The following is a 24,285-nucleotide window of genomic DNA, read 5'->3' on the forward strand; positions in this document are numbered from 1 at the left end:
CAAGGACAAGTTGGATCGGGTTTGGAGCAACCTGGTCTAGTGGGAGGTGTCCCTGCCCATGGCAGGAGTCTGAAACAAGATGAACTTTAAGGTCCCTTCCAACCCAAACCATTCTGGGATTCCATGACATCCAGGACCCCTTCCCCATCTGCAGCATGGAAATGGGGGCAGGCACAGAGCAGACCCCACATGGAAGATCCCATCATTCAACACACCCATTACAAATGTGCTTTGGTGGAGCACAGCCTTCCAGAAAGCCTTTCCAGACTGGACATACCACAGTTTTTCAACAGCGTGCAGTGAAATTACCCCAAGCTCCCCTGCAATTTACTTCTGTCATCTCATGCCAACCCAGCCTGTCTCCTTTCTCCCATCCTGTTTTTTTATACTGGTGCTCACAGGAGGAACCCTGTACAGGTCAATTTGTTGGTGTTTTGAGCACATTCACAATCTTTTAGAGCTCTCATGTGCTTTAGCAGCTATTTCTCAGCCTGGGAGACACTCTGCTGGTGGGATTGAACAGCACAGTGGAGGTGCAGTAGGAGCCAGACCAGGGGCTCACATTCCCAGCTTGAGGCTTAAAGGAAACAGCCACCTGCAGAAAACAGTCAGCAGGAAAATTAGGCACCAACAGCACGGAATTCCCTGTTCTTACATCCCCTCGGGCTGCCCAGCATCTGGGAATGCCCAGAGGCCTTTCTAGATAAATCAGTGCAAAGGACAACCTTACCACAGAAAATATCAAATAGCTGAACCCAGGAACAAATTGTTTTCTGCTCTAAGTCTGTGCCTTTCATCACAAGTCCTTAAGGGACAAGCAGTGGAATGAGATTGCCTCCTCTCAGAATTAAATCAGGACAACTGTTACTAGAAAAGGAAGTCAACTGCTGCAAAACGTCCTTGGACATTCCAGTCTCCTGATCCAGAGGTGGTCCAACAAAGGGACGTGGAGAGCAAGGTGAGATCCAAGAACCACAGGGAAGCAGATCCAGCCCATGCCTCATAACTTACTCCAGCAGCGGGATGTCATTCCAGGCCCAGCTGCAGGAATTTCTGACGGTGAGAGAGCCTTGAAAGTTAGATGGGAAAGGTGTTGCTCTGGGAAGTGAGGGAAGCTGAGGTTGGTGGGGAGGAACAGGCTGCAGGTGAGAAAAGCAGGGAAGGTGGTGAGCCTGGAGGTTGTATGAAAATACCATTAAATAGCTTGGAAAATCAAGTGTAGAGAAATGGCTGAGTGAACAGGGACATGTGTACGTGCACAATCCAAGCTATATTAGTGAACTGTCCTTGACTAGGGAAAAAAGAGAGGAGCAATGCTGATGTGGCAAACCGACAGGATGTTGCGGAGGGGGATGCTGACCATAGAAAGAGAAAGACTTATGTTAGTTAGGCATGTGCATATTAATCTGTAACCAATTGCTTGCTATTAAAGGCTGCGTGAACAGTAGCTGTAATCCAACAGTATGGAGCTTGCTTATGCGTGCTTGAGGAATTAGAGTGTAACTATGGGTCTGACAATAGAATAAACGGAGGTCCATCACATCTCTGTGAGAAGCGTGGTTCATCCCGGCAGATCTCTGGCTATTGTCAAGGGGGTTGGGTTTCTTGGCATAATCCCACAGGCAAATGCTGAATGCAGCTTCCCAAGAGTGCCTTCTAGCAACCTCCATGAATTCCCTGCTCCAGCCCATACTCTTCTTGCATTCAGTCTCCCCACACAGCCGAAGTTTCCAGGAGGAACATTTGCTGAAGCTGGATTTTACAGGACTATCAGAGATCATTTGCAAAATGAAATCTGAATTGACAGAAGGGGACATGCATGATACAAATTATATTAAAAAAAAAGTTACTCCTCTAGATCAGGGAATCACAATTGGTATGTCCTTGCAAAGTTATTCACCCCTTTAATTAGAGGTTTTGAGGGGGTGGGAGGTCAGTTAAGTCTCTGTGATGCTTCTGGTAACCTGACATGATTTGGCCATCAAGCTCACACTAAAAGAAGTAGAAATCCAGCTGGTTTCCTAAGTAACCCATCCTATAGAATCATTAGGGTTGTAAAAGAGCTCCAAGACCAAATCCAACCTCTAAAAAAGGGGAACACCATTAAGACGTAAAAAAAAGACCTTCAGTACTTTCACACCTACAAAAAACCCCTCAAACTTACTAGATTTCAGGGGGAAAAAACCATTCCAGACCTTCAAATCTACACAGTTTTTTAAAAATTGATATTTAGATGTTATCTATATAGCACCAATCGCAGTTAGGAAATGCATGAGCACGTTATGGCTCACAGGAGAAATCCCTGCAGGTAAAAAGTATGAGACAGGAGAGTTCCCAGCATGGATCGCCAGTCCCAGAGCTATGCGAGGCATGGAGAAAGCCTCACACAGGAAACAAGGAAAACTGTGACCTTGAGATGAGAACACATCTGTAATATGTCTATAAAGATGTCAATCTCCTATTTATATAAAATACCTGTGCAGATAGCCAGGAAGCCATGCATAAAAATCCTGCACCAAGCTTCCAAGAAAACCCTTCATCTGACTTCTCTGCTGCCACCTCCATATCCATTCCTGGCAAAGCAGTACTAAATGCCTCTTTTCCTCCTCACAGTTAAGAATACAAGGCCTAAACACTGGGCATTTTAGCTGAATTATCAGCATTTGCTGTGCCGGGTTTTACCTATGCAGACAGCAACCACAGGAAAAAAAAAAAAAAGAAAAAAAAAAGAGGAAAAATCCTGTACAACTTTTTCAAAGGCTGGAAATGCCTCAGAGCCCTGGTTGTTACAGAGTGATTTTCTTGTATCTCTCTTCAAACAGAAAAGCAGCACAACATGGACTAGAGATTGAAAGTGGCAGCTGAACTGACCAAGAAGAATGTTTGGTGGGGGTAGTACACACTCAGCAAAATGAACAGCATCCTAAATTTGATTGGTTTTACCAGCTTTGAAAACCAAATTGAGGCTTGTAGGAGACTCCAGAGAATACCGGTGATTCAGAGTTCAAAACAAGCCTTTTTCCCCAGACTGGCTTTTCAGGGGTCTTTGAGAGAAAGAGACGGTTGCAATAACATATATAATACATATAACATTAACACACACACAGGGACAGACTGAACACCAACAGATTGATATTATCCCACTTAAATAGTGAAGTGCCCTCTACAAAGACAGGATAAATGCAGTCTCAGCCCACAAGGCCAAGGAGGCTCTAGACAAAACAGTACTCTTGGAAAATAAGATAGCTTAAATTTCCCCCATGAACCTGTGCCAAACCGTTCCTGTTAGACAGACACCTTCAAATGCCATTGAAAAGCCAACAGGGAGCACCAGCGTGGATACAAGGACAGATTCCAGCAGTTTGTGTTTCATACCTTCCCAGCCTGGAGCTCTGAGCAACCTGGTCTAGTGGAAGGTGCCACTGCCCACAGCAGGGGGAGGAACGAGATAAGCTTTAAAGTCCCTCCCAACCCAAATCATTCAATGAGTCCATTATTTCCCTGTGCTTTCCCTCAGGGGGGGACCTCTCCCATTGCAGCACTGCCTGTGATCACTGGGACTCTGCTCTGGAAAACAACAACATTAGTTTGTTTTGAGAAAGCATCAGCTCAGTTCTCTCAATACCTTTTTTGACAGATCCACCTTTCAGTTGCTGCACTGAGCCATATCCACACCCTTTAGTGTTTCAGGAGCATAGACAGGTCTAAGACACTATGGAAAAAAAAAAAAAAAGAAGCCAAAAGACCTTTTGCAAGGACAGAAACAGTTCTGGGAGAGCCACCTGGGGAGAGAAATCCAACCAACATCCAAAGAACTCTCTGTTCCCTGGTCTGCTCCAGCACAGCTTCACCAAGAGCTTGGTTCCACCATGGATGGGCTGGGCAGAGGCGAGGATGTCTGCCAGAACAGACTCCTGTCACCCTCCCGGGGTCACCCCTCCCAAATAAGAACACACCATTATGAAGGATCAATTAAAACCAGCAGGAGCAGAGGAGAACGTGCAATTCCACCCAGTATTCAACTTTTCCATCCCAGTTTTCCTGGGGTTTTTTTGGGATCGGTATCTTTTGCCTGTGAGCAACAATAAAACTACTGATTAAACTTGAAAGTGGGACTGTCTTTGAACCAGAGGAGAGGCACAGCAGGAGGGTTTGTGTTTTCTACCCCAGCAGCCACCACAAGATTTACCAGGCAAAGCACGGTACTATTACAGAGTCAAAATCCAAGTGCCTGAAGATGAACATTCCATGGTAATGCATGCCTGAATAATCCCTTTATTACACCTTCTGATTGTAATTTTAACAAGGAACAAGTTTTACAGCTAATATTTTGGAGAACTGCAACAGGATTTTTTTATGGCATGCCAAGAATTCACGGGAGAACAAGTATCACCTAAGTTTACTTCTTCCATCAGGGGACTAAATAGATTTTTCACATAAAATTACCTATCACCTGCTGCCTATAAAAAGATGTGGCTGTAAACATCCGGGTTTTAACCTTAGGGCTGGAAGCAAGCATCACAAGAAGCAAAAAATTTGTACAGGAAACCTGTCTGGCAAGCTCTTCCTTCCCTGACCTGGCATCCTGGACACCTCCAGCCCCCTGCCAGCTGCTGGAGCAGGGCTGTGCTGTGCATGTGCAGCGAGCACTGCCAGGAAGGCAAGACTCTGTGTGTGTTTGCCCATCATTTAAAGTCAATGTTTCTCACTTCTTTTTTTCCTCTTAAATCAAAGAAGAATTAACCTTTGGGGGGGAAAAGATAAATTAAAAAACCACATGGCCCATCTCTTGCAGTGTTGACACAATAGTTTTCATTTGCAAGCAAATGGAAGTTGAACTTAAACGTCAAATATTCATTTATCAGCATTAACCCAGATGCCCCTTCCCTCTTTGTCCTCATTCACTCAGGCATTTTTCTTGTTTGCCTTTCAGTGGGCTCATGAGTGCGAGTGCAGAGTCATTTCTGTGCCCCAGATTACCCCCTGAACTCCTCTGATCTACCACTTGTCCCCGTGACAGGATTGCCCATTCTAGGCAGCATTTTAAAAAAAAGAAATAGAATCGACTTTCAAAAAGGCTGCTATCCAGGGAGATCCATTCTCATCAGTGGTAAGCCTCACAGAATCTGTTCTTCATTCCTTTTTCATTTGGAAACGTCAATGCATGTTGTCAGAGTGCAATTGTTTTCTTTAATCATCCGCAGCAGTGAAGTACAGTACTCATCTTTGCGGTGGGGAAAAGTCACTTGCTTTATTCATACCCCACTCAATTTCAAGAGGATGCTTTCCAGGCTGGCTTGGCCCTTGGGAATCAAGGCTTATACACTCATCTTTTGTACGAGCAATAAAGATCCTTCCACTGGGAAATTTGGGTTTCTTTTGCTATGGTTGCTGCTGAAGGAAAGGCACAAGCACAAGGACACATCCTAGAAGGTGTCAGAGAAACCTTAAGGAAAAGCCATCAAGAAACCCGGTCATCCTCTTACTTTAGATGCGGCAACTAGAAAAAGAAGAAGGTTGTCGTCTCGATTTTTGTCAAAGCCAGAAAGGCAAACTGCAGAAGGTAGTGGCTTTATCCCTCTCCAGAGCTGTTCCTCGTGCAACAAGCTACTTACAATATTTTCAGTTCAGTAATTGTTGGTTTTTTTCCCCCCCAGCAATCACAAAGAAAAGCTGCTGAAAGGTGCAGACTTCTTAAAGAGCTGTTGACAACTCCGAGGAAACTTTTACATTTTGAATGCATTCTGCCCACATTTCCTGTATTTTCTGTGGTTCTTAAGTTCCTCAATTTAGCACACAAAACTATTTGCATGAAAATAACATCTTGAGAGTTTCTTACAGAAGACATACAATACCTTCCCTTAAAAAAAAAATACACCACATAATTGTAGAATTATGTGTTGAACATCTCAGGTAGCCAGGCTAAGAGGAGAACGAAGCACAAAACTGATTGCAAACATTTTTCTTTAATTTTAGATCCCATCGAGTTCTCATTCTCCAGCTGCCACTCACAATGGTATTCCTGGATACACTAATCTAGCGCCATTATCATTCTCTAAAGGCAAGAAGCGCCTTTACTAAAGCAAAGACAAATTAATTTAATGGCTCCACTGCGTTTCTAAATATACATGTAGATTTCCTCTTGACCTACAGAGAGAAAATTCTGTATTGACATATTGGATAAACCCACTCTTGATGAAAGATAAACATACCATCTGGTAAGCACCTTTTTCCCAAAGTCACAGAGAAATGGCTGGAACCTGTGATGCACCACACAGGTCAGCTGAGTGTTAGCTGAGAGATTAAATCTCTTTCTAGAGGAGATGATCCTCACTAAATCCACCAGACTACAAATTCCACCACGATAAAATGTTTTGGGTAGCCAGCAGCTTTCACCTAAGGATGCTGCACTTCCATTCAACATCTTAAATTACACCAGGCAGTAAACAGGACAGTTCAATATGCTCCAGATTAAACTAAAAAAACAAAGCCAGAGGGATGTGTTTACCAAATTTTACACTTGCTAGTGTTTCTGGGTGAAAGTCTCACAAAGAGATTGCTCCTAATGCTGGATGTTGGGATGAGCAAGTTATTTTCCAAGTATTTTACTTGCTTAGGTCCCGGAGTCCACATTTCTGCTTCAGAATTCCTAGTAAAGAAGAGGTATCTGGCCTCAAGCTGTGCCAGGGGAGATTCAGGTTGGATATCAGGAAGAATTTCTTCACAGAAAGGGTTGTTAAACAATGGAAGGGGCTGCCTAGGGAGGTGGTGGAGTGACCATCTCTGGAGGTATTCAACAAACAGTTGGTGGCACTCAGTGCTCTGGTCTGGTTGACCAAAAAAACCCAAACAACCTTACCAAAAAAACCCCAAAAAAACAAAAAAAAAAAAAAAAAAAAACACCTCAAAAAAACCCCTAAACTAAACTAAACAAACCACCCACAAAGGATACCAAATCACTGGAAAGAAGCCCAGGCAGCAACTGGAGTTTTCTTTGTGGACATCCCAGCTTCAACACTGCTTTTCTCACAAACAACATCAAGACCGTCTCCTAAAATAGCACATAGGAAGAACTTCTTTTTGTGTGAACAAATGCCGAATTATCTTGGTGGCTGGCAGTATCCAGCACATCATCACACAAATTCATTTAAAAAAAAAAAATGACAAGGTCATCTCCAAACAACTCTTAAGTAGCTATTCTCATGCAAGTGTTTGTGTGCACAAATGCCAGAAAAACACAAATAACAAGAAGTATAACAAGAAGTATTTTTTACTGAAAGTAAAAAAAAAAAAAATTAATTAATTTAAAAACCATTGCAAGTAAAGGAGCTCTCTCCCACGAGGCAGCAGGAGGTTTTTATTTTTTAACACTTCTGACTGTTATTGCAAAGGCAGAAAGAAAAGACAAATTAGAAAGATGAGAAGGTAGCAAAGCACAAGGTCAGCAATAATGTGACTCCAAGATATTATGAATTCAGTCAAGGTTAATCACAGGAGCCAAGTTTTTAGCTTGGTGCCTTCACCAGGTGGCTAAACGTGATGTAAGGATTCAGCCCAAGAAACATTAGATTCTCTCATTTCTGCCTCACGGAGAAGTATTTGCAAGGCCCTGCTTAATTAAACTAATAAACCACAAGTGAAAGCCTGGCCTCGTGCCACTTTTTGACAAACACATTGTGCAGGGGTGTCACATTAACAGCCCTTATCCCGTCGCGAGGGGATGGGAGCCGGGAGCAGGGAAGGAGCAGCACCGAGGAGAACAAGACAAACCAGCTGATTTTCAATTAAGAGTTGAAATAAAAATGAAGTGCTTTTAGTGCTCGGCCTTCGAACTGCCAATACTCTTGAATAACACAGATACCTGCCGTCCTACAGCCCCGTTAAATCAACTTCATTTGTTTAAAGCAGAGCTCAGCAGCACTTAGTATCCAAGCACTGCTTCAAGCATGACTCAACACAGGGAGAAAGCCTTTCGGGGCAAAGGAAAATGTCTCAGAGGGATGCTGGGAGAAAAAAAAAAATCTCTTTGGACTAGAAATCACTCACCACAGCAGCTTCTGGCCGGGCTCGGAGCATTTGACAATCATCTGTCTGCTCAGGCTGAGGTAGGTCCTAGTTTGTCCCAGGAAAGAATGCTGATGTCCCCGGAGGTTAAGCAGTTGGTGAGGTGTTGAGGTTGGGATTGCAGGCTCCTGGAGAGAGAAACAAACACCTCAGAAGGTGGCCGAGTTCAGGACACCCTAAACATCCTCCTCTGTTACCGCTTCCTCCTTGTTGGCTCTGCGTCTGAAGCCTTTAAAGCACCGCACCTGGTTTTGGCCTGGGGGTTGGAGGTTGAATTTGAAAGATGGGTGCTGATCTCTTTACAAACAACTCGATGGATGAGAGTCTTTAGGAAAAATGGGTGTTAATGTCCTCTAAATGCGTCTTAATGCCTGTACCGACCTCAAGCCTAATGGGTTTGGTTACAGAACCCAGGCAGTTTGAACTCCTAAACTTTAGGGTAACAGGAGAAATGGGTCTGCGCAAATTTTATTGCAGAGCCCAGACAGTCTGAACGTCTGGTGGATCCTCAGAACTCAGACAGCCTGAACTTCCGAACTTTGGGGGGAAATGACATGTTGAAGGGAGGGAATATGTGGTAGGTGTTCGGGAAGGCTGTGCCTTCCTAGTACCTCAGCCAGTGGGGAAAGGAAGAGGACAACATGCAGACCGGAGTTTAGGACGAAAGGAGGCTGCACCCTCCAAACAGAGAGAGAAACCACACGGGAGGTATGCCCCAGTGGACTTTCTCCCTTTATTCGAATAACGTTGCAGGACTCCTCTATCTCCTTTGTGGACAGTGGCTTTTCATAGCATGGCTTTTCCGCACAAATTGGACCCCTGTTTTGGTGGGTCATCAGCATCCAAAGTGTCAGTGGGATCCATTGTTGGTGGATGGCTTCAAAGCTCTGCCTCTATATCTATTTCAGTCCCTGTCACATTTCACAGCCTGTCCCTTGTAATTTGGCCACCTCCCACCACAGGTCGACCTGTGCACACGTTGTGCAGATTCCAGCTGTTTCTCTGGGAGTATCCAGGCATCCATTGCCATCTCCCACCTGTACTGACATCTCCTTCCTTACCATTTCCACCTGGGTGAATGTACCTCAGGCACCTGCTGCTGCTGCCACCTCACTATCCTGTTATTTAGGGCTGAGGGAAGATCCTGGACCTTCTTCACTGCATTTTAAGTGCTCAGGGCTCCACATTTCATTAGTGGTGACTCTTGCCTGTCATTATCTTCTGCTCTAGTTTCTGTATCCAGATCTCTTTGATCCATTTACTCCAATCCCTAACCCCTCATCTTTTGATGCAACACACAACTAATTCTTTGCAAGAGCCTCTTTCCTTCTGCCAAAGAGCTCTCCAGGAGCAGCTTTGTGTTACAGCCAAACCCATTCAAAGGCCCCTTCACACACTTATCCTGAAGCTCTCTTTCAATCAGTTCTCTTCGTGGAAGTGCTCTTGTCCACACGTGCTTCAGGCTCTCGTGCTCTCCATACAAAGCCTCTCAGTGCCTCCAGAGTGGAGTTTATGGACCAATGTGCATTAACCTTTCCTCTCAAACCTGAATATGGAAAACCAACGTTATCCCAATGGCCTAATAACCAGTAGAGAGCAGGAGGAATGGCTGCAGCCTCGCAGTGTTGAGCTGCCTTCTTGGGATGCTTGGATGAGGGAAATAAGCATAGAAGTAGTTTGAAAGAGTGTTCCTTCATCTCTCTCAAAACTACCAATAATCAGGAGCTAATTTTCTCTGTCCTGTTAGAGCTTGTTTGACTTCTTGAGAAATTAGTATCTGTCCTTAAGGTTAGGCTGGTAGAAGCACCAGTGATTTTTCAATAGCTCAGCTTCAGGCTTGTAGAACAGCAAAATTATCATCACGTATCATTATTTAAAGCAAAAATAATATGCATTAATATTCTCTGTGATAAATGCAGAAGCACATCTGATAGAATCATATAATATCCAGAGCTGGAAGGGACCCACAAGGATCATCAAGTCCAATTCCTGGCCCTGAACAGGACACCCCAACAATTCCACTCTGTGCCTGAAGAGCATTGTCCAAATGCTCCTTGAACTCTGGCAGGTTTGGGGACATGACCATTCCCTGGGGAGCCTATTCAGTGTCTGACCACCTCACTTCACACTTCTGGATACAAATATTTTGGAAAAAAGCCTGAACTCTTCTGTACTATCAACATAATCCAAAATATGGATCAAACTGGAGCTGTGGCAAAGGAGCAGCACCACAGAAACACATGTAGTTTATTTCTCACCTGCCCCCATGCATCTAAACTTAAATCATTATGAGTGCCTCACAGGAAAGGTGTGGAGGAAATGGCAGCATTCACATCCTGGGTTTAAAACATTTGCCGTCCAACGCTATGTGGCCCTTTCCTTAGAGATGCACCCATGCTTTGGGGAGGGGGAAAAAGGTATGAAGGCATTAAGTGCATAGGAGCACTCTACTCTGCCAGCCACATCAGCCCAAAGCATAGGATGATGCCAAACCAGCCACCCCACTCCGTTCCACTGATGAGCTCCAAACTGCAAAAATTGAGGCTGTGCAAATCACCCCACTCTGTGAGCCCTGCCAGCCCCACAGGACACTCACACAGAGCACTGAGAGGGGTACGCCTTGCATGCTCACCCAGCCTGGGGCTGACACTCTCCGCATGCTGAGGAAAAGGGGGTGTCTCAGCCCTTCATTTCAGAAGCAAGAAGTAGAAAAAGGGAGAAGGCTGCAATTATTATTCGAGGTTTTGGAACCGGGAGGGATGGGGAGGCTGGAAAATGTCACAGAATTCTTGCGGACATGATACAGGCTGGCTCGTGGGCAAATTAACACAACCAAGAGAATTTGCTCAGGCTCATCAGGGTAATGAAATGTGATATCCACTGGAGAAAGCAGGGGCAGGGACAGCTCCACTTTGCTGTAGCAGCGATGCCCTTTAGACAAAAGACTCCCTGGTGAAATGCAAAACAACTCTGGGACAGAGTGTATTCTATCAGGATCCAAGGATAGCAAACCTGTAACCTCCTAAGTAGATCTCTTCTGCTTATTTCTGTGCTGCAGGATGTGCCGAAGAGTATTTGAGGAGCAGGCACTCAGAAAACACTGCCATTTTCCTTTTCTCCTCCCTAACAGTCCTGTTGTTCAGGGTCCAGACCAAAAGGTCTCAACCCAAAAATCCTTGCTAACTACACATGTACAGGCCACATTTATCAGCCACAGGTTCTTTAAGACTGACTTACAGCAACTGCTGGACCATGCAGGGAGGCAAATTCACCTGGCAAACAACTCTGCCCATCCAGACAACTCTTTTCTCCCCCAGATCAACCCAAACCTGCCAGCACTCATTTCCTGTGAGGACAGATAAATTTCAGCTTCTTTTAAACTCTCCTGTTTGAGACCACTGGTTGTTAGGATGGTCTGTGACATCTCAAGACCAGCAAGGAAATACTGCTTGCTAACAAGAGGGACTGCCATTCCCACCTCTTCAGAAATGCTTTTTGATGCTGTCCCTACCTCTGCTCCTATGGCACATCCTTTTAACAGCTCCCAGCCTTCATGACTCTCTCCAGGCTTGCAGATGAAGACTTATCTTTTGAGCTATTATAGTATTTCTGCAAATCAACCTTATTTCAGGGTCCTCTGCCTTACCCTGAGCTCCTCATCTTCTGTCATTACAACCAGATTAATTTTTCTATAAGCAGGACTGCTGGAAAACTCTTTTAGAGGAACTTTAAGGAGATCATAGGAAAGGTTCTCCAAAACAGCTCTATTCTTGCCCTAATATGGTTTGAGCATTATACACACATACAGAGTAGGAAAATTCCCACGACCCTGTGGATAACGCCACCTGAGAACTCGTCTGCGAGTCTGCTGTAGCTCTGAGTAAAAGGGAGTCACCAGACCTAGGGAGAGAAAAAAAACAGGGATCACAGCTTTAACTTCACTTTTCACACTTTCCTTCGCAGAGGAAATGCTGCATTAAGATGTTGGGTGAAGCATAACACATCCCACACTTCCCCTCTCAGCTCAAAACGTGTACCCTTCTGTTACAGAATCCCAAATTGCTGTGCTTGGGCAGGTGATTCATTTATTAAATAATTTCTTTGGTGCTGCCTGGACTTGAATTAATTTTAGTAGATCCATAACCAAAGATGCCAACCCTTGTCCCTGAAAGCCTGAGCTGCTGTGACATTCTGTTTTCCCTGAGACTGTTGCCTCAAAACCATCTCATGGTCCTTGGTACCAGCAATACACAGATATTTGTTTCTCCACACATCTTGTTTTGGCTTTTTAAGGGCTTTAAATAAGCTTTTGCAAAACCATTGACTTTGCAAACAAAGTTTCCACACGGAGCAATTTATTTGCTGCATGGCATCTTAATTTGGATGTGTGTTTTAAGAAGGGTTCTGTGGGCAGCAGCAGCCAGGCTTTGGGAAGTTACATAAATCAGTACATTCACGTCTGTATGTGCTAACAAGGAATGAATGAATGCCTCTTTCCCTTCCAGTTAGCATTTGTGTGTGTCACGAGTGCCGCTCCCTCTCCCCACCTTGCCCACTGTCTTCAGGATAAGACCACAGAAATTGTCATATTGAATTACACTGATAAACCATCCTATTTGGTGCCCTCTCTCCAGTCATACCCCACACCAGCTGCTACAGATTTAACACTCCTGCTAATTGACAGTGATGGAAGAGCACCACCACAAGGGACATATTTCCTTTGCATTAGGGGCCCTCCTCCTTTCCTTCCACATTTTATCACATGGATCTTCATCCTGCCTCACATACCTGTGAATGTTGTACATTGAGAACATCTGCTGTGGGATTTTTGGGAAGGACATGGCAGTATCAGCCACAAAGATGTTCCAAGGGCTGGAGCACCTCTGCCTCAAAGACAGGCTGGGAGACCTGGGGTTGGTCAGCCTGGAGAAGACTCCAGGGAAACCAGAGAGCCCCTTCCAGTGCCTAAATGGGGGTGTATAAAAAGGAGGGAGAATGACTTTTTACATGGGCTGATAGTGACAGGACAAGGGGCAATGATTTTGAACTAACAGAGGGAGGTTTGGAAAGGATATTAGAAAGAAATTGTTCCCTGTGAGGGTGGGGAGGCCCTGGCACAAGTTATCCAGAGAAGCTGTGGCTGCCCCATACCTGGAAGTGTTCCAGGTCAGGTTGGATGGGGCCTGGAGTAACCTGGGATAGTGGAAGGTGTCACTGCCCATGGCAGGAGGGTAGAAAAAGATGGTCTGTAATGTCCCTTTCAACCCAAACTGTTCTGTGATTCTGGCAAAGAGTTTTGCAGTTTGGCACATTAACTGAGTGAACAACTATTGATTCCTGTATTGCCCCTCAGTTGCAGGTGACCAGCTCTTAAACATCCCAAAAAGGGCTACCTACACAAAGGCACGACTTGCCAGTGTTGTTCAGTGACTTGAACATCTCGGTTATGTTCTGTCTCTTCTGCAAACGCGAACAGTCCTTGCAACTAAAGCAACCTCAGGAAGGACAATTTAAAAAAATGTGACACTTGCTGTAGCAGGGAGGCCTTCCCTTGCCTCTAATCACTGTCAGAGCCTATCTTCCCAAACCTTCTGTTTGCGCTGAATTGCCCTTCCTACCCGGCTGGAGGCTCCAGGCAATGCACCAGCTCCCACAGACACATGCAAGACCTCCTCCCACCCCAAGGCAAGGGAAGAAGGAGCCAGGCCAGACTCAGCCCAGCTGGAAATCCTCCTGTGCGCCGGGCATGCACACAGCCCCGTGACTCAGATGAACAAAACCCATGGATAATTGGATGTTGCAGGGATCCCATGGCAGTGAGGGGATGGGGTTGGGCTGCCTTGCAGAGTTCAGCTTTATCCCTCTGCCAGGAAATTTGAGGCATAATTAAAATGAAATGCTGGTGTCTGTGTTGCACATTGAAATATTGATGAAGGGGGGCATAAAGCATTTTATGAATGCAGGCTTTCATTTTGTGATTTACTGCCCCCAAACATCACTTTCACAGAAACTACTTGGGAAAAAACAGGGAGAGATGAAAGAGCAATAGGGATTTTATTGCTGCAGAAAATGGGAAGGGAATTGGACAAAGTTAAATACAATGTAGTGAGATCGTCTTTGGCTCTGAACTTCAGATACAGCAGGAACTGACTCACACCTGGAAAAGGTCTTCTGAGGTCTATGGACATTTTTTTCCCCCTTTCCTTGTGCCATAGCAATGCTGGGAAGGGGCTACACTGCTTTTAACTGGAGTTAAAAAGAGGTCAAGCCCCTATTTATGAGACTTGGAGTGAAGTACTCAAAGCTGTGTGGGAAGGCACAGGAAGGACTCTCCATCACCTTTACCTGCCACTCTGTCTTTATTACTCAGCCCTACCAAGTACAGTTCAGCCAAAGGGAACTGGCTCCATCCTTATTTCAAAAAAAGGAATGAGGAAATATTCAGAGAGTATTAAATTAATGACTTAATTACAGCACAGACTAAGACAGAGGCCTTTGCTGTAGCAACAGGAGCAGCTAACTCTGCCTGAAGTTTATTTGCCACAGAAATGAGTGGCAAATTTGCCTCCAGGATGAGAGAAATCCCACATCTGAGTCAAAGACGAGACATTCACTGAAGCACATGAGTCTGTAAGCTGGCATTCAACCTACCCAATCCCAGGCTTCTTGCTCCCAGTCCCAGCCACTGTCAGGTCCAGCTGAGGTCACGGACAGACCCTGGTGGAGCAGTTCAACACAGCCAGGGGGTGAGATAAGGTGCCCAAATGCTTCACTTCAAGGGTCTCTGCTGGTTTGGGCTCAGCCTAGCTCCAACAACTGGAATATTCTCTTGCTACTTGATGAAGGCATAACCTTGTCTCATTTATTTTAATTCCCTTTTCTTCAAAATATGAAGTTCATTAGACTCAGCTTTACATTTTCTACCTATGTTTCTTTCAAGTTCCATTTCCTCTGCTAAGCTTAAGAATTTGGCTTTCTGAGCCAACTTAAAACCATTAAATTTTGACCGTTCATTTGAATTCAACTGTTTACAGGTACAGCTTTGAACCCTTGGCACAAACCAGCTGTTGTCCCACAAGCTGAGGCAGAAGAGGGAAAAAAACAGAAGCAAAACCAACCACATTGAATATTCAAAGCTGGCTGGGTGGAAGAGCCTTTACTCATCTGGTGAAAATACTTTTTGTTTTAAGGTTTGAGTCTGTTTTAACATAGAGATGGGATTCATCCAACAGGGCAACTTCCTTGCAAGATGAATTTTTATATTCTGAGCTCCCTTTACAAGTAATTCACTCAGAGCCTTGCAACAAAACACTTTATGAAGCCCCTCAATTTACTGGTTCCTCAGCAGAAAATATCAGCAAGAGATCACTGGAAAATTAAATATATGCACATCTTGAGAAAAACAGTAAGTGATAGATACCACTCAATGAAGTTTTATATGACCAGTTGCTGTTGGTGGGTATGTGATTTAAAGGTTGCATTAAATATCTGAAGCTTTAACTAATCACTGTATAAATAACTTACAGTGGTGGCTCCAGGCAAACGACTGCTTTTCATCTTCTCAGACCTCTATGAACAGAGGTGGATTCAAATTAAGATCTACAGGAGGACAGAAGAAAAAAAACTAATTCTAGGAACACTGTTGGAAAACCAGAGAGCAAGCCTGAGTACAGCAGCCTGCAAAGAGCAAAATTATCATCTGTTGTTCATCTCCAACACCCACGACACCACAGGAAGTAAGGCCCACCAAAAGGTCTGAGATACACAGGGAATTTATCCGCTGTGCAATCCTTCTCTGGGTCATCCATGGGATTGTTAACAGCAGACAAATCCGCCACCCCCAGGACATTCATGGGGGATTGGAGGATCACATTGTGTAACCCAAGAGCAGAGGACAAACTTCAACATCTCAGGAGGTCTCACTGAGTCCTTTTAGCTCTTCAATTTAAATAACTTTAATCTGACAAAAGGAGGAATTGCTTCAGGGCAGATTCACCTGGCAAGAAGGAAATTACACGACTTCCCAACACGACCAAGTATTTGCCATGTTGCAGGAACGTTCAGGAAATAACCTCATGGATGAGTGTTGGGGTTTTAGGAGCTCTCCTGGGGTGTTTTTTCGGTTAAAGGAATTTTTGCCCCTACATGTTGCTAGGGGAACAAATGACTGGATACTTCAGAAAAACAAAAGAGCTGGCTGCTCTTTTTCTTTCACCTGGGTGTGTGGGCAGTTCGGTCTCCTTCATTTGGACAGAGAGGGAGTCTGCTTTCTTCGGCTGCTTTTCCTTTCTGCTGGAGAAACCCCAGGATCCCAAGCCCGCCTTCCCTGCCCCTCTGGGAGCTGGGCCGTGGCCGCCCTGCCTCTGTCGTTGCTTTGAGCCTTCGCTACGTTGTAGCCCTGCTCACTCTGCCTGCCCAGACCTCCGGGGGGGTTCCCCGTTTGAATACATCGCGTCTGCCACCCGGGATTTGTGTTCGTACCTGCTGCTCCAGCCTGTTGTTCCAGCCTGCTGTCCCCAAGGGTCCGGCCGGACACCGGGATCGGCTGCCCAGGGGTTTGTGAAGCCTTTGTTCCATCCCTCCCTGGGATCCCAGGGCACCAGTGCCGCGTGCTCCCTGAGCTCGCTCCGGAGCGCCCCCTGCAGCCGCGGGGGAACCATCGCACCTGCCCCGCTCACCGGGAGCCGCCAGCGCCCCTGCCGGATGCGAGCGGAACTGCACCCAAGGGGAAAGGGCCTGACAGCCGAGAAGGCTGGCACTGGGTTTGTGATTGTTTGCTGTTGCTGCCATAGTTATTGCTGTTTGTTTGACTGGTTATACACATATAGATATATAATAGTAAAGAACTGTTATTCCTATTTCCCACATCTTTGCCAAAAAGCCCCTTGATTTCAAAATTATAATAACTCGGAGGGAAGGGGGTTGCATCTGCCATTCCAAGAGAGGCTTCTGCCTTCCTTAGCAGACACGTGTCTTTCAAACCAAGACAACGAGCAAGGACAGCAATATCCTCTCATTTTGGGGAGCAAGGGTGAGCACACAGCCATGGCTTCCCAGGAAAACACCAGATGTTTGGCTGGCTCAGGAAACACTTCCAAAACATTTCCTCCTTCCAAGTTTTGAGGTTATGCATACAGGTTTGGACAATTTAGGATTACCTGTGTGCACATGTGGCTCCACCACTGGCCAAGTGAATTGTTAGGAGGAAGAAGGTAACTCGGACATCGATAAATATCGCTCTTCATTTTCTCTCCTTCATGACCCAAGAGACATTATTGGATTCCTTACAAAACAAGGATAATCATATGCTATTTATCACCTCTAAAGAGCATCCTGTCTCCTTTTTCCCCTAGGATAGTCACTTGGGATAAGGAGAGGAGCTGAAGCTACTGGCCATCTTCTCCTTTAACCAAGACACAAAGGGCAGGGAAGGGAAGAAAGAAAAATATCATCAAGGTCAGTTTTCACTAGGATGAGGAAGGAAAGTGCCCTTTTACTGACACTTTTGGCTCCTGCTCCTGATGTTGAAATCCAAAAGCGAATGAAGATAGATGGGTTCATCCATACTGTTGGGGTCTGGATACTAATGAATATTATTTAATGGTCAAGAGCTGTCATGGGGCACATTGATTAATTAGCAGAGTTAGGAGGAGAGTGACTCCACCAGCATATCAGCTACTAATAATAGAACCCAAAACAGTCAGGAAGCATAGCCAAAAGGATGAGGCAACTGCAGGCTCTCAGCTCACCTTCACCACAAGAAACAAAGGCAAAAAACTCTTTCAGATGGATTTTTTGCATTTCTTGCCTCCTGCTAGGAAGAGATGTGTTGTTACAGGGCCAAGTGTCCTCAGGAAGGACCAGTGGGGGTGGAGATGAACGTGGCCATGGATCAGTGCTGGCAGAGGTCTGCAAACAGATGCTCCTTTTCCCAAAGGATTTGCTGTTTCCTTTCTGCAAGGGGATCTACCCCTCTTTCAGACCTGACAAGAGACCTCAGCACAGCCCCCCTTTACAACAACTTTCTACCTTTTGAGGATACAAACTTTTACTCTGAATTGAGTCTTAAACACGTTGAGGTCCCAATTTCTCCCTGCTTCATTCCCTACCTCTACAAATAAAATCTCCTCACATCCATTTTGTCTTGGTTTGAAAGACAGGTATCTGCCAAGGATGGCAGGAGTCTGCCTTGAAATGAAAAAAAAAAAAAAAAATGCAATCCCCCCTCCCTCCAAGTTATTATAATTTTGAAATTAAGGGACTTCCAGGCAAAGAGATGAGGAATAGGAATAAAAGTTATTTATTTATTTATATATATAAAACAAGGCAAGCAAACAACAATATCTATGGCAGTAACAGCAAACAGAAGCACAAACCCAGTGCCAGCCTTCTCGGCTGTCAGGCACTTTCCCCTCGGGTGCAGTTCCACTCACAGCCGGCAGGGGCGCTGGCGGCTCCCGGTGAGCGGGGCAGGTGCGATGGTTCCCCCGCGGCTGCAGGGGGCGCTCCGGAGCGAGCTCGGGGAGCACGCGGCACCAGTGCCCTGGGATCCCAGGAATGGATGGAACAAAGGCTTCGCAAACCCCTGGGCAGCCGATCCCGGTGTCCGGCCGGACCCTCGGGGACAGCAGGCTGGAACAGCAGGGACGAGCACAAATCCCGGGTGGCAGATGCGATGGATCAAACTCCAGAGCTGCAGCGGAACCTCCGGAGGTCTGGGCAGGCAGGGCGTGCGGAACTACAGAGTAGCGAAGGCTCGAAGCAACGACAGAGGCAGGGCGGCCACGGCCCGGCTCCCAGCAGGGCAGGGAAAGGCGGGCTTGGGAATCCCAGGGTTTCTCCGGTAGAAGGAAGGCAGTCGAAAAAAAACCAGAAACTTGCAGTGCTGACGAATTCTTTCCAGCCTTTCTCTCCACCGGAACTTGGAGAGCTATCCCCACAAGCCCAGGTGACAAAGAGTAGCCCATTGGACCCCTCCCTCTATGGTCAGGTCTTTTGTTTCTCCCAAGCACCCAGCAATTTGTCACCCCAGCAACATATAAGGGAAAATTTCCTCAAGTAAAAAAAAGAACAGAAGGGGAACTCCCAAAACCCCAACACATTTCAAGCATAATCTACTCAAAACATGAAACCTTTCTCCCTGTGTGTCTACACAGCCTAGGGGGGGGGGGGGGCCCAAACACAAACCAACAATCCCACAACAAGCAGCTTGTTATAGAAATTTTCTACACTACTGTAAAACAAACCAAAACACAAATTAACAAAAGTGACCTCTTGGAGAGGAGAGCTGCACTTAAGCTTCCCAGGTGTCTGGAGAAGTGCAAGGAATGATGATGAAATAGCTATATCATATATACACACATTTGTTAGAGCACACACTGACACAGCTGGGAGACACTGACAGCTCTGCAGAGTAAGACTAATTTCTAAGCACTGAAAATCATCTTGGTGGAAGGCTTAGGAGTAAAAATTATCCAGCCAATCTGACAGTGGTCATAATTTTGGCATCTAACATCTCAGTCATGCCCGAGCCACAAATTATCTTTCTGCCTCAGCAGAAAACAGAGGTTTTCATGCTTTTTGTTGACATGGCAGACTTGATCACTGACTACAGAGGTTAGGAAAATAAGACAGGTGGCTTTTGCACTATGCTTACTGCCAGTGAAGACAGAGGCATAGGGCGAAGAGGGGAAAGGTCCTGACCTGTTCTCCACTTTGCTGGTTTCCTGCAAGCTCTAAAATACCCTTTCTGGAGCTCTGTAAGGAAAAACCACAATTCTACATGCTAAAGTGCAACTAAATCTGCCAGCAGTGTAAATGGAAGCAAGCGAAATAAAAGCCAGTCTAGTCACCCTTAAACTAAAACTGGTGTATATCTCAGGTTGCCCCTCAAATTTCATCAGAAGATGGTACCACAAAAACAGCAAGAAACTTCCCCAACTCCTCCCTCCTGGTTGGTGACTTCTGGCAACAAACACCCAAAATGTGCCCCAGAACCACAGCACCTAGAGTCAGACTTCTCTGATTTGTAGCCCACAAACCAGCAGGTTTGTAGCCGATATTTTAAAGCATTAATTAATGAAAGCTATACACCACTAATCAAAATGGGAGCCTGATGCTGCAGTCCACACTTAAGCTCCAGACACAACAATTCAGATCCCAAATTTTGCTGTGCAGATGAAGTGGGTAAGAGACACTGGGTGGGCTCTCACTCCTTCCCCCTCACAACAGCCACATCTGTGCACTGGAGAACTGCAGCAGAACCAGGAGGGTGCCCAAAACTGCAATTGCTTTCAAATATCATAGTTCTCCCTCCTGCCCTATGCTGAATTTGCCTACAAAAGCAAGACTGAATTTCCAAGGAGCTATTGGGGTGAGGCACTCTCAAACCCTTCAGCTGATTTAAGGCACCCATCAGTCATATAAACCTGCTTAAGAAGGCAGAGCAGCTGCAGTCACCAGGCTTGAGTGAATCAGCCTCACCTGCTCCACTGTGCATCAGAAGAGACGGCTGAGTTACCACAGAGCTCCTTGTGGCCTCAGGCTCAGGTCTGCAGCAACACCACCACAGAACTTCTATTTATTTCCATGCTAGGCATTTATTGTAAACTGCTGATTGATACATGGAGGAAAACACTCCCTTCGCTGACTGATGCCACTGCTACTGCCCACAGTTGCTTTTTGATCCTGCTGGCTTTAGTCCTTGCTGTCATGGTGGTCAATATCACAATCTCCTAATTGCCCTGGAGCTCTTCATCCTTTTTGTTATTGCAATGGGAATAGGAGTTTGGGGAGAAAAGTTCGTGTTTTGTTCTCCCTCTTCTTCTGCCCTTGGCCTTCTTTACTTTCCATTTTGTCCAAAGCCACTAATGAGTTCTCCTCAGCCTGATGATACATCAGAGGTAGATTCCCCAATACACCCTCACACTGGAAACCCTCCCATCCCATGAACAAACACTGTCTGCCCCTGTGGGACACACTCCTACTCTTCTCCTTCCCTTTGTGTGACCAGCATGAGAACCAGCCTCTCCAAGGACAAGGACCTTCTGAGGGGCTCATGGCTGAGAGAAATCCTACAAGACACAGGCCCCTAGAATGGTTTGGGTTGGAAAGGACTTTAAAGATCATCCAGTTATACCCCATGCCATGGGCAGGGACACCTTCCACTAGACCAGATTGTTTCAATCCCAAACCAACCTGGCCTTGGACATCTCTAGGGATGGGACAGCCACAGCTTCTCTGGGCAACCTGTGCCAGGGCCTCACCACCCTCACAGGGAACAATTTCTTCCCAATATCTCATCTAAATCTTCCTAACATCTAATCTAAATCTATTCCCTTCCAGAAAACAGTTGGGTCTCTTTCCCAGCACTACAACACTGTCACCAACATCTTCACTCCCCATGGTGCCTCGAGCAGGCAACAGCAGCAGCAGTTGTAGTGAAAGCTCTCTTGCCACAGGACATTAGCTCTGAGATGATAACACAGGACAGCTGGTGCCACCAAGCAATGTCCTGCAGGAGCTCACAGCACCAGCGATTTTCTACTCTGGATCAGAAACAATCACCTCCCTTTCTCCTTCCTCCCCTCCAGCTCCAACACTTCAGTTTTGCAAGGTCATAAACATTGAGGAATAATTTCCAGGTCCAAGGCACTACTCAGACAACCTTCAACAGCACTTCAGAGGGATGTCAGCAGAAGTCCAAGAGCTGAAACAAACCACTGTGAGTGACAGGTCCCTCCTTTTGAGCCCAAAACCCTTCCAAGCAATACAAAGCTGTCACAGAGGGAAGTGGAGCTGGCTGAAATCACACACAGCTCCATTTTGCTGTAGCACATCTACAAACTTCCCAGCCCAGTGAGGAAAGGGCAGTCAATAACTAACTCATGTAAGCACAAGTTAACTATTGGGAGACAGCAAATGTTAGTTCAGACAGAAGATGTTAATTACAAAGCCTGAGAAGCCGAATTCACCCTAATCTTGTCAAGATAGAGGGGACAAGGATCATCTCAGAGACTGCTGAATCACTCCTCAAAGGACTACGCATTCCCAGGGAGAAAGGTGAAAAGGGCACTGTGAGGAAGACTACTGGCCTTCATCAGAAAGACCCCCGAGGAAGAAGAGGAACCTTCCTCAGTGCGACCACCAGGACACACATACAGTGCATGCATGACCTGTATGCTAATGATATTAATGACTTCCGAGAAATAATTTGTATAACCACGCCTGTCCCAAGGAATGTGATGAATATTCATAATTAACCCTTAACACTGTGTTGTAGGGAGCACTGGGGTGTGTGTGTTTGGAGGAGCGATCCGAATAAACCAAATACCCACTTCTCTGTCTCTGAAGTGTCTCCTGGCCCGGTTTCAGCGCGATTCACCAGGCTGTGAATCAATGGCACTTTGTAGAATTTCTTCTCTCCCCTCCTCACTGTGCCTGCCTCCAGAATTCTTTATCCCCAGACTTTGAAGCAAGCTGCTACATTATCTAATTCGCTACCCCCAGCAGTTGAGGCACAGTGGCATTTTGGGTTCTTAAGATTGCCACGTACACAATTTTCCCATTAGGCTGAGGAGGAAGAGAGGTGGTAATGTAAACAAGAGAGTAACCTCACCAAAAGAGTATGTATAATGCTAACAAGGAAAAAAAAAGTCAGTGCTGCACCTGACATGAATATCATGAGTTTCCAGTAGCAGGTTCTGCACTAGGAAAAATGCACAATTCGACAATGTATCTCCAGCAGCTCCCTGCACACCACGCTCCACGCCTGGATACTACCATGTGCTCCCAAACTTCCCCAGCTCACCTCCTGGGAGGGCTGCAGATGAAGCTGAGCACCCGAGCACACTCCCACAGTCAATCCGTGACAGACAGGCATGCCCCCCAACCAGCGGGGGACCATTTATCACAAAAAACCCAAAATTACTCCATCTGCTTTCTCAGCCCTGATCCGAGGGGGGGGGGGGGGGGGGGGAACCACCAAAAAACAAACAAAAAACCCCCCAACACTACAATGAAACAGCACCCAAAGGCAGATCTAGGAAATAAAATTCACAACGCTACCGTACAGCAAAGCTCCTGGAGTTGGCCCCTGTCCCGTTTAGCACCTCATCACGTCCCACAGCGCATAAACTGCTTCTCTGTCTCCAAGGAAACCGCTGCCTTAGCATATCTTTTCTCCTCTCACCATGTCCTGTATGTTACAGTCACTCCTTCCTTCTAAAGCATCCCCAGGTGTTAAATACCTCACTAATCTCTGAGCAACTGTTCTCATCTGGCTTTGGAGCCTGATGTTTCTGGTTCTGATCAGAGGGTTTGTTTACTCAAAAGCTTCCCTGCCTTCTCTAATCCTGCCCAATAAAACATTTGTATATACAGACCTCACCTTTACATCCACACCCAGGGCCCCTCTCTTGTCCCCTTACTGCTTTTTTTCTGCAATTGCAAAGCTGGGAATAAAACCCGAGGACTTCCAGGACTTGAAAACAGCAATGGCGGCCAAATTATATGGGGACAAGATTTTAGCAGAGCCTGTTGCAATAGGGACCCACAAACTGGACAGGGTCTCTTCATCAGAAACTGGAGTGACAGAACAAAGCGGAATGGTTTAATACTAAAAGATGAGAGATTTAGAGGGGATATTGGGAAGAAATTCTTCTGTGTGAGGGTGGAGAGGGACTAGAACAGGTTGCCCAGAGAAGCTGCGGCTGCCCCATCCCTGGAAGTGTCCAAGGCCAGGTTAGATAGGGCTTGGAGCAACCTGAGATAGTGGAAGGTGTCCCTGCCCACGGCAGGGGGTGTAACTGGATGATCTTTAAGGTCCTTTCCAATGCAAACCATTCCATGATCTCCAGCAATCTGGCTGGAGAGACACCCTCAATGCAAGCATGTCGCAGCAATGGCACCGATGCTTTGGAACACACCAAAGGATCTGGAGATGCTTCTCATGGGAAACAACTTGATCCGAAGGTCCAGCTGAAAAGCCGCTTCACAGAGCACAGCCACACTTTTGCAGGGGTGGCAGTGCCAGGAACCACTGCCGGTTTTTGGGATCAGGCAGGTTTCTGAGAGCCCTCATCCTGTGCCCTCCTGCAAGGGACTGCCGTCTCAGGCACACCTCTGGTTTTCCAGCATTTTCCTGACCCCTAGTGACAAGATGTGGCTGTACAGCAGCCGCCTAACATGCAGTGCCGAACTCTCCCTGAATAAATAAGGAAC

At 46.0% G+C, this 24,285-nt stretch overlaps 2 long non-coding RNA genes across 4 annotated transcripts; one reads left to right on the forward strand and one right to left on the reverse strand.

The window, feature by feature from the left end:
- Positions 1-2,454: 2,454 nt before the first annotated feature.
- LOC121667236 lies at positions 2,455-15,991 on the reverse strand. 3 transcript variants are annotated; one of them, XR_006016974.1, is made up of 4 exons: positions 15,589-15,991; positions 11,871-11,964; positions 8,047-8,192; positions 2,455-7,051 (listed from the first exon to the last, which is right to left on the reverse strand). It is a non-coding gene; the product is annotated as an uncharacterized LOC121667236 (long non-coding RNA). The 3 variants fall into 3 exon arrangements; XR_006016976.1 differs by lacking the exon at positions 2,455-7,051 and adding an exon at positions 7,177-7,609 and having other exon boundaries at positions 11,910-11,964; XR_006016975.1 differs by lacking the exon at positions 2,455-7,051 and adding an exon at positions 7,177-7,609.
- On the forward strand, positions 10,728-22,013 carry LOC121667237. Its single transcript, XR_006016977.1, has 3 exons — positions 10,728-10,738; positions 21,750-21,753; positions 21,923-22,013. It is a non-coding gene; the product is annotated as an uncharacterized LOC121667237 (long non-coding RNA).
- Positions 22,014-24,285: the final 2,272 nt, after the last annotated feature.

The sequence above is a fragment of the Corvus kubaryi genome, unplaced genomic scaffold (genome assembly GCF_017639235.1).
Source record: "Corvus kubaryi isolate FWS band 111438036 unplaced genomic scaffold, C.kubaryi_AGA036_p1.0 37357, whole genome shotgun sequence".
Lineage (NCBI taxonomy): Eukaryota > Metazoa > Chordata > Aves > Passeriformes > Corvidae > Corvus > Corvus kubaryi.